A 13,852-nucleotide genomic window follows, 5' to 3' on the forward strand; every position below is an offset into this window, starting at 1 on the left:
TCTGGAGTCTGGGGTGCTTTGCTCCCGCCGGGATTGGGAGCTCTGTGCAGTTCCCAGGAGATCTGCAGGCTCTGGAACACAGGCCGGGAAGCTGGCCTGTTTACCTGATGCTCCCGCCGGGATTGGGAGCTCTGTGCAGTTCCCAGGCGATCTGCAGGCTCTGGAACTCAGGCCGGGAAGCTGGCCTGTTTACCTGATGATGCCAGAGGGACAGCTACTTCCCTGTACTCCCAGCCTCCTCTCCTTTCCTGGAATCGTTGGTGGGAGAGAAGATCTGGAGTCTGGGGTGCTTTGCTCCCGCCGGGATTGGGAGCTCTGTGCAGTTCCCAGGAGATCTGCAGGCTCTGGAACACAGGCCGGGAAGCTGGCCTGTTTACCTGATGCTCCCGCCGGGATTGGGAGCTCTGTGCAGTTCCCAGGCGATCTGCAGGCTCTGGAACTCAGGCCGGGAAGCTGGCCTGTTTACCTGATGATGCCAGAGGGACAGCTACTTCCCTGTACTCCCCCATTTTCTTAATTATATTATGGTATGTCTTCCGTCTCCTGAAAATCTTCAGAATTTTTATCTTGAAATGATGTAGAATTTTCTAAAATACCTTTTATGCATCTACTGAGATGATCATGTGGTTCCTGTTTTTTGGTTTGTTTTTTTGGTGGATTCTGTTTATTGATTTAAGGATGGAAGTGAGAAGGACATGGATCATGCCAGGTGAGGTTATATGACTGGGTAAAGTACCTAAATTGCTTAAAGAAATTAGTGGCATCATTTGATACAGAGCACAAACATTTCTCTATGTAACAAATATCAAACAGATAGGAAAGGACATAGATATAGAGATAATCTTTTGAACCCACCACCTCCATGTGGGGGTAGATTCCATCTGTGTGAGACCTTGTGGGAAATATTTGAGGGGGAAAAGGAAAGGAAACGGCACTTAGGTATGTGAAGGAAGTTGGTGGGCCATAGGTGAAGGAAGGTATACTGCCTGTAGAAATTGATGTATGTGACAAATATTTGGAGATGTTTTGGAGAAGATGAGGAAAGTGGTGACACAGGAGTCTAAGGAAAGGATTGAGGAGCTATTTGTGGTACCTGAGGTCTTGATTTTGCCTGTGGTGAGACCAGGTTTTGTATGTCTAAATCAAAGGCAGGTGGATCTGTGTGCTCAAGACTATGTTAGCCTTGTAAAGAGCTTTGGCCTATTCAAGTAGGATTTGATATGTGTGGAAAGAAATGTAGAAGGAGGAAGGGATGCCTTGAATGTAGGTGATTTGGATTATTTGGCAGTGTATTGGCAAAAGTTGTCAAGAATTGTGAAAATTTGGATGTTACATGTGTCATTTAGTGGCCAATGATGCTGGTAATTGCTTGTATTGGGCCAAGACTGTTGCAGTAGAAAATTACATGACATGCTTAATGACATCACAGGCTCCAAGAGAGGAAAGAGGTTTGAAAAGACAGGAAAGAAGAATGGAAGCATTTGACTTAGATTGGAAGGACCCTATGGTCCGTGAGAACAAGAAGACATGAGGTGTGAATGGAAAAGGAATCCCAGTATTATGGCAAAAAGAGAGTAAAAAACAATGAGCCAAAGCCTTTAGCTCCAAGTACAGTCACTGGAGTGTGTGATTAAGAGACCAGCTAGAAGGAGACCAACAATGCATATAAACAGCAGAAGATTGGAATTACAGATGATAGGGGTGGAACAGTTAGATATAGTGCGACTCAGAGTACAGTAGGACAGAAACTTAATCAAAGAACAGAAAGTCATAAGTGCACTAAGACAGAAATTTGATCAAGAGGGCATGACAACTACATTGTGGTTTCTCAGTACAATGCCCAGACTATGAGACATAGGCATTCCTGACCTGGTCCCCAGAAAGTCATAGGGACAAAAAATCTGGGATACCTGCATGGCTTTTTAGGAAAAGGGAAGATACTCATGTGACTCTGTAGGAAACATACACAGACAACTCTGTATGAAACTTACCCAAGCACACGAGGGAAGGCAAGTGGGTAAAATAGGTAGAGGAGAGTAACACCTAGAAAGATGGACTCTAAAATTTGGAATCAGGTATGTTGAATGACAAAGGCCTATAGAGATTATTCATACCACAGGAAGAATGAATTGAAAGTTTTTGGTTGAGTTAAAAAAGGATCAGCTTCCCAAAGAACTCAGGAATATCTTCCTGGTCTTGACACCAAATGTAAGTAGGAACAGCAGGAAAGCACTGGACATAGCCAAACTCCATGGAAAAGAAAGATCATATTTAATGAAAAGCTATCAGCCCACCTCAGATAGTAGAGGACAGTGCCAAGCTGGCAAAGTTTGTTTGATTATATAGAGAAAAATGGGGAAGGAGGCACCTAAATACTGGAATTTCCAGATAGGTTACAATAGGCACTCTGGAGATGCATCAGGTGTGGTCTAAAGCATTTGGGTGCCAACTGGCAGCATCAGGAAAGTAAATGTGTGAATGCGGAAGACATGAGTGCTGCAAGCCATTAAGGACTTTTTGAGAAGTGTACATGGATGTTTCTGTCCTGCTTGGTCCCACAGCCCTATAGTCACAAAAAAACCACACACACAGAGGCTTATATTAATTATAAACTGGACAATGGCTCAGGCTTCTTCTTGGATAGCCCTCTCTTAATTTTTAACCCATTTCTATTAATCTGTGTATCTGCACATGGCTTCAGATTGCCAGTAATGCCCAGACTTCTGGCATCCTCAGCAGTAGCATGGCATCCCTCTTAACAGTCATTCTGTGTTCCTCTTCCTAGGAGTTTCTTTCTCTGGTGTCCCTGCCTATACTGTCTGGCTACATCCTGAATGTCAATTGACCAAAACATCTTTATTTGTCAACCAAGAAGAGAAATACATATTAACATCATACAGAAGATGGCCCCCGACAGAGAAGTACTTTTTGAGAACCTAGACCCTGAAATCAACACTGTCATTTTGGTCTGCCTGTCTTGGAGACCTAACAATAAAGATCCCAGAAAGTGCTTTTTCATTTCATTATTCAGATATTTAGAAGAATGTGGTTCCGAAGAATTTGGTGTTCTGTATGAGAAATAAATAGGTTTCCTTTATTCATCTGAGAATATCTAATAAAAAATAAGTGACATATCATAAAGCAGATAGTATCCTATTGATTAGCATCTTCAAGGCTTCTTTCATGTCTCTGTTCCTCAGACTGTAGATAAAAGAATTCAACATCTGAGGGACGACAGAATACAACACTGAAGCCACAGCAGTCTTCCTGGATGATTCTGTTACTGTTGAGATAATGTAGACCCCCAAACCTGTTCCATAAAATAAGGAAACAACTGACAGGTGAGATCCACAGGTGGAAAAGGATTTATATCTTCCTTCTCATGATTACATTCTCAAGACAGTGGATACAATTTGACTATAAGACAAAATGATGCCAGAGAGAGGAACACCACCAAATATGCAAGATGAAATATAATATATATACATATATATATATAGTCATTAATAGTGTTGGAACAGGCAAGTTTAGTAATCTGTGTAAATTGACAGCACAAATGTGGGATTACCAGATCTGTGCAGAAGGACAAATATAACACCATTAGACCATTCGCCAGGGAATTTGCCATGCTCCCAATCACAGAAATTGTTGCCATTACTATACATAAGCAGGGGTTTATGAAGATCCTATACCTAAGTGGATGGCAAATAGCAACATAGGGGTCATATGCCATTGCTGCAAGAAGACAATTTTCCATGGCAACAGACAGCAAGACAAAGTAGACGTGAGTGAGTCAGTCACCCTGCAAATGTATATTCACCAGCATCTTTGGAAATATGCATGAGACTAAAAAGATATAATTAAAGGAATAACCAGAAAGAAAAAAAAGAAAGAAGTACATGGTGGTGTGGAGATGAGAGTCAGAGCTGGTGGCCAGGATGATCATCAGGTTTCCTAGGATTGTAAAAGGGTACATACCAAGAAATACACCAAATATGATGAGTTGTAGCTCTATATCATCTGTGAGTCCCAGAAGAATAAATCCTGAAGTTACTCTTTGGTTTTCAGATTTCATGTTTGCGGTGAATTGATGGGAAAGAAATGGGGCAAAAGAATAGGAAATTTCATGAACAGCAGAAATATCATAAGTGAAGTCACTGGAAAACCACCTCTATGGACACCTTGAGCTTTATTTCAACCACTCCAAGCAAGAATAAAATAATTTCTTACATTACCGTTCCCATTTTGTGGTCTATTTAATGAACTTTGGGTTTGGTTGAGAGACCCTACCTTGTATAAATAAAGTAGAGGACCTATGAAATTGGTACCAACATCAGACTTCTACATAACATACATTCGTGTTCACACACACACACACACACACACACACACACACATGCAGAAAAACTAATGGGGAATAAAGAACTCTCTGTTGTTAAAATGTTTGACTTGCCAGAATGGGGATTTAAGTTTGATAATCAGAAATCACACAGAAACAAGAAAGTTATACATGTAATGCCACTACTGGAGAGACAGAAAGACAGGAAGATACTTGCATCTTGCTAAATAAATAAGTACCAGGTCAGTAAGAAAATCTTGTTTCTAAAAACAAAGTGGAAGAGCATGGAGAGACAATCTAGTGTTTAAGACTACATAGTGTACTTGGTTCCACACCCACTGGGTCAGATGAGTGCCTGGGTGATGGGCTGGAGGACCCTAATTGTCCTGGATACTTCACATGCCCTATTCCCAGCCACCAAAGACCCAGAGACTTAGTAGCAGCCTCCTCTTACCTGAACCCATCAAATACCATATCTGCCCTTATTGAAGCCTTGTCCCTGTACCTACATAATGAAGTGAGTACCTGGGTACCTTCCTGGAAGCCCCTAAAATGTAGACCATAATCTCTTTGGATATGTCACATACACCATCTCCAACCACCGAAGACCCAGAGTACTGGGGACAGCCTCTCCATAACACAAAGCATCCAGCACCATATCTGTTGACATTGGAGCCTTACCCCAATGACCCTTAAAAGAGATGAGGTCCTGGGTCCCTGGATAGTAGCCCCTGATCTATAGGAACTAATTGCCCTTGGCACATCACATGTCACATCACCACGCACCAAAGATCCAGAAACCCGGGAGCAACCATCCCTTTCCCCAAACCATAATCACTGCATCTGCTGTCAATTGAGCAATAGCCCCAGCCCAACTGGGAGAGGTGAATCCCTGGGTCCCAGACTGGATGAACCAAACCACTAGGCCCTAATTGCCCTGGGATGTCATGTGCCCCATCTTTCCCCACTGAAGCCAAAGAAAACATAGAGCACCCTCTCTATATGCCATAATATTTTGCATAGCATCCGCCATTTTTTTTTCTGTGAAATGAAGAAGGATATTTCATATTCATTACAGAAAAAATCCATCAGGATGAAGTCTTCATTCTGAACCTCTATCACACAAGTACAAGGGTACCACATTTTTAAAAGAAACATAACTAAAACTTAAATCACACATCAATGTGATTTAATGAGAGACTTCAACACTCCACTCTTACGTTAGGACAGGACAACCAGACAGAAACTTTTTTGTTGTTTTTTTTTTTACGAGACAGGGTTTCTCTGTATTGTTTTGGAGGTTTTCGGTCCAGCCTGGTCTCAAACTCACAGAGATCCACCTGCCTTTGCCTGGCAAGTGCTGGGATTAAAGGCGTGTGCCACCATGGATCAGCAACCAGACAAAAACTTAACACAGAAATGGAATTAACAGAAGATATGACTCACCGGGCATTTGTGGCTCATGCCTTTAATCCTAGCACTCGGGAGGCAGAGGCAGGCAGATCTCTGTGAGTTTGAGACCAGCCTGGTCTACAAAGTGAGTCCAGGACAGCCTTCAAAGCAATACAAAGAAACCCTGTCTCAAAAAACATAAAAACAAAAGAAGATATGGCTCAATTGGGTTTAACAGACATCAATAGAATGCTTCACCCTAACACAAAGGAAAATACCTTTTCTTCAGCATTTCTTGAAACTTTCTCTAAAATCACCCACATAATCTGCAACAAAGCAAAATTCAACAAATACAAAAAAAGTAATAAACCCCTGTATCTTATTGGATCACCGTGGGTTAAAGTTAGAATTCAACAACACAAAATGCAGAAAGACAAAAAAAACATGGAAATTGAATAATATTCAATTATGTAACCCCTGGGTTAAGGTAGAAATTAAGAAAGAAACTGGAGACTTCTTAGTATTCACTGAAAATGAATGCACATCATACCCAAACTTATGGCAAAAAGAAACAGTGCTAAGAGAAAAGTTCTCAGAACAAAGTGCCTACATAATGAAACCGGAGGACTCCAAATCTAGTGACTTAGTAGTAAACCTAAATGGTCTAGAACAAAAAGAAGCAAACTCACACAGAAGGAGTAGAAGGCTGGAAATAAACTGAGGGCTGAAATCAATAAAATATAAACAAAGAAAACAATAAATAATGAAATTATAAGATTGTTCTTACAAAAAAATCAACAAGTTAGACAAAATTTTATCTAACAAAAAGGAAGAGAGATTATATGCAAAATAATAAAAATCAGAAATGACAAGGGAACATAGCAACAGACACTGAGAAAATCCAGAGAATCAACAAATCATACTTCAAAAACCTGTACTCCACAAAATCAAAAAATTTAAAGGACATGAACAACTTTCTGTATAGTTATCAGCTACCAAAATTAAATCAAGAACAGATAATAGATTTAAATAGGCCTATGCCCCCTAAAGAAATAGAAGCATTCCTTGACACTTATCCGGTCGAAAAAATGCACAGGAGCAGATATTTTCAGTGAATATTTTGATCAGACATTCAAAGAGTAGTTAAAATTAATAATCCACAAATTGTTTCACACAACAGAAACAGAAGGATCATTGCCGACCTCTTTTTATGAAGTTACAGTTATCCTGTTACCCAACACACACAAAGATGCAACTATGAAAGAGAATTACATACAGGCCATCTTGTGCATGAATATTTATGTAAAGGTACTCAATAAAACAATGGCAAACTGAACCAAAGAACACATGAAAATAAATAAATAACAATCCACCATGATCAAGTAGGCTTCATCTCAGAGATGCAGGGATGGTTCAACATAAGAAAATCTGCAATCCACCATATAAACAAATTGGAGAAAAAACACATGATCATCTCATTAGATGCTGAAAAACACTTTGACAAAATCAAACATCCCTTAATTATAAAGATCTTGTAGACATCATTGATACAAGGAACACACCTAAACATAATAAAAGGCAATATATAGCAAGCCAATAGCCACCATAAAGTTAAATGTAGAGAAATTCAATGTGATTTCTCTAGAATCAGGAACAAGCAAAAGGTGTCCACTCTCTCAGTAATTACTAAATATAGTATTTCAACTTCTAGCTACAACAATAAGACAACAAAAGTAGATCAAAGAGATATAAATTGGAAAAGAAAAAGTAAAATTTTCACTATTTGCAGATAATATGCTATGCTACATAAGCGACATGAGAAATTCTACCAGGGAACTACTACAGCTGACAAATACCATCAGTAATGGGACAGGATATAATATTAACTGGAAAAAATTAGTAGCCTTCCTGAATAGATGATAGTTAAATGGGCTGAGACAGAAATCAGAGAAATATCACCTTTCTCAATAGCCACAAACAACATAAAAGATCTGTATGACAAGAATTTTAAGACTTTAAAGAAAGAAATTAAATGAGATATCAGAAAATGGAAAGGTCTCCCATGCTCCTGGACAGGTAGGATAAGCAAAGTAAAATTTGCAATTTTATCGAAAGTAATCTACAGACTTAATGCAATCCCCAATCTGAGCAATGTTCTTCACAAACATTGAAAGAATAATACTCAACCTCCTGTGGAAAAATATATAAATCCAGGGTAGTCAAAACAACCCTGTACATTAATGGAACTTCGAAAGGCATCACCGTCCCTGACTTCAAGCTCTATTATAGAGCTATAGCAATGAAAACAGCTTGTTATTGGCACAAAAACAGACAGGTAGACCAATGGAATTGAATTGAAGACCCTGATGTCAATCCACACACCTATGAAAACTTGATTTTCTACAAAGAAGCTAAAATTATACAATGGAAAACAGAAAGTATCTTCAACTAATGGTGCTGGGATAACTGGATGCTGACATGTGGAAGATTTAAAATAGATCCATATTTATCACCATACACAAAACTTGAAGCCAAATGAATCAAAGACGTAAACATAAATCCACACTGAACCTCTTAGAAGAGAATGTGGGAAGTACCATTGAACTAACTGGCACAGGAAACCTCTTCCTGGACATAACACCAGTAGCATAGATACTGAGATTAACAATTAATAAATGGTTCTTCCTGAAACTGAGAAGATTCTGTACAGCAAAGGATAATGTCCATGAGACAAACTGACAGCCTACAGAATGAGAAAAATGTCTTCCCCCACCCCACATCTGACAGAGGGCTAATCTCCAAAATATACAAAGAACTCAATAAACTAGACACCAAACACCCAATAATCCAATTAATAAATGGGGTACAGATCTAAATAAATCATTCTCAACACAGGAATCACAAATGGCTGAAATGCACTTCAGGAATTGCTCAACATCCTAGCCATGAGGAAAATGCAAATCAAAACATCTCTGATATGTCATCTTACACCTGCCAGAATGGCTAAAATCAAAAACACTAATGAAAGCTTATGCTGGAGATGATGTGGATTAAGGGGAATACTCATAAATTACTGGTGGAAATGCAAACTTGTACAGCTGCTTTGGAAATCAATATGGCTGTTTCTCAGAAAATTGGTAATCAATCTACCTCAAGACCTAGCAATACCACTCTTGGGCATGTACCTGAATGATACACACTCATACCACAAAGACATCTGTTCAACTATGATTATAGCAGCACTATTTGCAATAGGCAGAACCAGGTAAGGTACCTAGATGTTCCTCAACTGAAGAATGGTTTCAGAAAATATGGTTAATTTTCATAATGTAATAATTTTACTCAGAGTAAAAAACAATGATATTTTGAAATTTCCATACAAATAAAAGGAACTAGAGGAAACCATCCTGAGTGAAGTAACTCAGACACAGAAAGATAAACATGATATTTGCTTACTCTTGTGTGGATATTAGACATAAAACAAAGGATAACCATCCTACAATTCACAACCCAGAAAAGCTAGGAAACAAGGACCCTAAAATAGACATACATGAACCCTCATGAGAAGGATAAATGGATAAGATCTCCTGAGTAAACTGGGCACAAGGAGGGAAGAGGAGGAAGGTAGGAGTGGGAAAAGGGAAGAAGGGGAGGGGAGGAGAGCATAAGAGAATTGGAAGGTCAAGTTGGGGGAAGGACAGAGAGGAAGAGTAAGGAAAGTGGTACCTTGATAAAGAGAGTCATTATGGAGTTAATGAGAAACTTGCCACTAGTGAATTCCCAGGAATCCACAAGGATGACCCCAACTAAGAATCTTAACAATATATGTTTGACTATGCTAGGCAAAGTCCATGGCTGTTGGATACAGGAATTTGTCTGATTTGTCTGTCCTGGTTTCTTTTTCCACTGCTGTTGGGAGGGCCAACTTGTACAGCCACTTTGGAAATCAATACGGAATTTCCTCAGAAAAATGGGAACTGCAAGACCCAGAAACTCCACTCTTAGGCATATATTCAAAAGTTTCCCATTCATACAACAAGGATGTCTGTTCCAATGTGTTCATAACAGCATTGTTTGTAATAGCCAGAACTTAGAAGCAACCTAGATGCCCCTCAACAAAAAAGTGGATAGAGAAAATGTTGTACATTTACACAATGGAGTACTATTCATCAGAAAAAAACAATGAAATCCTGAAATTTGCATGCAAATGGATCACACTAGAAGAAAACATCCTGTGTGAGGTAACTCAGTCACAAAAAGAGAAACATGGCATTTACTCTCTCATATATGGATTATAGACATAGATTTGGGGAGTGCCAGTCTACAATCCGATTGCCAGAGAGTCTGGGAAATGGAACCTTCATTCAGTGGCTGATGGAAGAAGAGTCAGACTTCCACAGCTAAGCACTGAGCTGAACTCAAGAAATCCAGTGACGGAGAAGGAGGACTGATGACCAAAGGCATTAAGACTGGGCTGGTTTAACCATCAGAAACAGCTGACCTGACACGGGTTAGCTCTTGAATCCCAGACTGATGCCTGGGAATCCAGCATGGGACTAATCAAGACCCCCTGAATGTGGGTGTCAGTGAGGAGGCCTAGGTAATCTATTGAGCCTTGTGTAGTAGATCAGTATTTATCCTGTGTATACAAATGGATTTTGGACTCCCATCCAACAATGAGAGATGCACTCTCACCCTGAACTTTTGGGGGAGGTTCTAAGCCCTGCCCTGGATGAAATGACAGACTATGAACACCCACATGGAGGGCCTCACCCACCCTGGGGAAATGAAGGGGTATTGGGGGATTAGTGGGAGGGCACTGGAGGAGGGAAGGGAAATGAAGAGGGACCTGGAATTGACTTGTGAAGCAACCTTGTTTCTAATTTAAATTTACAAATAAAAAATATAAAAAATGTATTTTCATAGAACTGTCATTTCTACCACATAAGTAAAAAACATTTAAATAATTCTAAAACCTTAAAAATATGCTCCAAAATTTGCAAAAATCACATGAAACATTTTGTGATCATATTCAATGGGTCTTCTATTTTATTTGCCCTTTATATGTTTTCTCAAAGAGGCCATATAAGGAATTATAACTATTAAATAAGATTAAAACTTTAAATCAGTGTGATTCTTAAAACATCTGTAGTGAATGACTTCAAGTTAGTTTTGTTTCCTTGCTCTTCAGTGCTTAATGAACCCCCAATATTAACTTTTACAACAGTTCCTGTATGATCACATTCAATGCTGATGAACAATGGGTACTATTTAAAAATTTTATGATCTAATGTGCAAAGACTTGGAACCATATATGGACATGAGTGTTTACAACCCAAGAGATATTAATAAAAATGAAATTTATTTATTATAATAATGTTATTTATATTGAAAACACTTAGTGTTTTCCTTAACCTTTTAACATCTTCATGAGCAATTTAAGTGGTTTAATTTTCAGGGTTAAGGTCTTGGACTTTCGAAGTTCAAATTAGGAAGACAGGAACATATAGAATGAGCTAAATCCATTTGAATTTTCACAATTTTTCTCTCATTATTTATTTATTCTTTTTAATGAATTTTAAAATATATTTTATGATTGTGGGGGGGAAACTAAAGGAAACATGATGTCAGAACCATTTAAAGCTTCAGTGATGTGTGTGATTCTACCTGACTTGACACTAGTGAGATGGAACAGGAGACAAAGGTGTCTGCTGTCAATTCTGAGAACCTGAGTGTGACAACAAAAGAGCAAGTGCCAAAGAAAGAGGACTGGAAATGAAGCTTCCCGATAGCTCCAAGTTTGTTTTGATATCTTTCTTGCACAAATGAAGCCTGTTTAGGGGTCAGAGAATGGAGCTTGGTACTGACTAACCATAACAGTCTGGAGCTCTGTACAGACAGGCAGGAAGTAACATAGCTGGGGAGCAAGAGGGTATAAGCAGGAACAAACAGGAAATCACTCTCTTTTCTGCATATCACTCTCTTTTCTGCAGAGATGCTGAACAGTCATCATATAGCAAGAAAAGGAGTTTCAGGTCTGGCATTCCCTGGTAAGAAACACATGCATTAGTAGTTATGGATTAATAATTAAGACAGAGCTAGCCAAATTAAAAAACCCTAGTCACCATCCAACGATATTGTAATTATTATAAGTCTCTGAGTGTTCATTTCGGGCTGACACAGCAGTGGACAGGAAGAGATTTTGAAACATGTTGACCCATCATAATGTCATAATCACACTTATCCAGGTTCCGCCAAAGAAGAACTTGATAGCACCAGATAATGAAAATGACACATGATCATTACAAAACAACTTTTTTTTAATCTCCAGATTTATTTTGGTAAAAAAAATCAGATATAACCTTTCAAAAATTACATTAATGTTTAACATGCATTCAAATAACTTTCTTTTTTTCCAGTTTAAATTTAGATAAGAAACGAGGTTGCTTCACAATTCAGTTCCAGGTCCCTCTCCCATTCCCTACCCTCCTCCCGTGCACTCACCCCAACCCCTCCCATTATCCCCTCATTCCCCCAGGGAGGTTGAGGCCCTCCATGGGGGTGTCCATAGTCTGTCATTTCATATAGGGCAGGGCCTAGACCCTTCCCTAAGAGTTCAGGGTGAGAGTGCACCTCAAATTGTTCTATGGGAGTCCAAAATCCGTGTGTATACTTGGGATGGGTACTGATCTGCTGCCCAAGGCTCAATAGGTTCCCTAGGCCTCTGCACTGACACCCAAATTCAGGGGGTATTGATCAGTCCCATGCTGGATTCCCAGGCTGATGCCTGGGATTCAAGAGTTATCCTTTGTCTGGTCAGCTGTTTCTGGGGGTTAAACCAGCCCAGTCTTAATCCCTTTGATCATCAGTCTTCCCTCTCTGTTACTGGCTTTCTTGAGTTACTGGCTTTCTTGAGTTCAGCACAGTACTTAACCAGCCGCTAAATGAAGTTTCTGTTTCCCAGACTGTCTGGCCATAGGATTGTAGGCTGGCACTCCCCAGATCTATGTCTAAAATCCATATATGAGAGAGTACATGCCATGTTTCTCTTTTTGTGACTGGGTTACCTCACTCAGGATGGTTTATTCTAGTGTCATCCATTTGCCTGCGAATCTCATGATTCCATTATTTTTTTCTGCTGAATAGTACTCCATTGTGTAGATGTACCACATTTTCTCTATCCACTCTTCGGGTGAGGGACATCTAGGTTGCTTCCAAGTTCTGGCTATTACAAATAAATCTGCTAGGAACATAGTGGAACAGACATCTTTGTTGTATGAATGGGCATCTTTTGGATATATGCCTAAGAGTGGAGTTGCTGGGTCTTGTGGTAGGGTTATTCCCATTTTTCTGAGGAATCTCCATACTGATTTCCAAAGTCGCTGAACCAGTTGGCACTCCCACCAGCAATGGAGGAGTGTTCCCCTTTCACCACATCCTCTCCAGCATAAATTGTCATTGGTGTTTTTTATTTTAGCCATTCTGACAGGAGTGAGATGGTATCTCAGAGTTGTTTTGATTTGCATTTCCCGGATGGCTAAGGATGTTGAGCACTTCCTCAGGTGCCTCTCAGCCATTTTAGACTCCTCTATTGAAAACTCTCTATTTAGTTCTGCAGCCCACTTTTTAATTGGGTCCTTTGCTGTTTTGGAGACTTGCTTCTTGAGTTCTTTGTAAATTTTGGAGATCAACCCTCTGTCAGATGTGGGATTAGTGAATATTTTTTCCCATTCTGTGGGCTGCCTTTTTGTCTTGCTGACTGTGTCCTTTGCCTTACAGAAGCTTCTGAGTTTCAGTAGGTCCCATTTATTAATTGTTGATCTCACTGTCTGTGCTACTGGTGTTATGTTCAGGAAGCTGTCTCCTGTACCAATTCGTTCAAGGGTACCACCCACTTTCTCTTCTAAGAGGTTCAGTGTGGCTGGACTTATGTTGAGGTCTTTGATCCATTTGGACTTAAGTTTTGTGCATGGCGATAAACATGGATCGATCCGCATTCTTATACATGCCAGTCTGCAATTATGCCAGCACCATTTGTTGAAGATGCTTTCTTTATTCCATTGTATATTTTTAGCTTCTTTGTCAAAGATCAGATGTTCGTACGTGTGTGGGTTAATACCC

General features: G+C 39.6%; 1 pseudogene; it reads right to left on the bottom strand.

Annotated features, from left to right (window-relative positions):
- Positions 1–3,134: 3,134 nt before the first annotated feature.
- Positions 3,135–4,084, bottom strand: LOC106021709 (annotated as a pseudogene).
- Positions 4,085–13,852: the final 9,768 nt, after the last annotated feature.

This window comes from Mesocricetus auratus, unplaced genomic scaffold (assembly GCF_017639785.1).
Source record: "Mesocricetus auratus isolate SY011 unplaced genomic scaffold, BCM_Maur_2.0 Super-Scaffold_100040, whole genome shotgun sequence".
Taxonomy (NCBI): domain Eukaryota; kingdom Metazoa; phylum Chordata; class Mammalia; order Rodentia; family Cricetidae; genus Mesocricetus; species Mesocricetus auratus.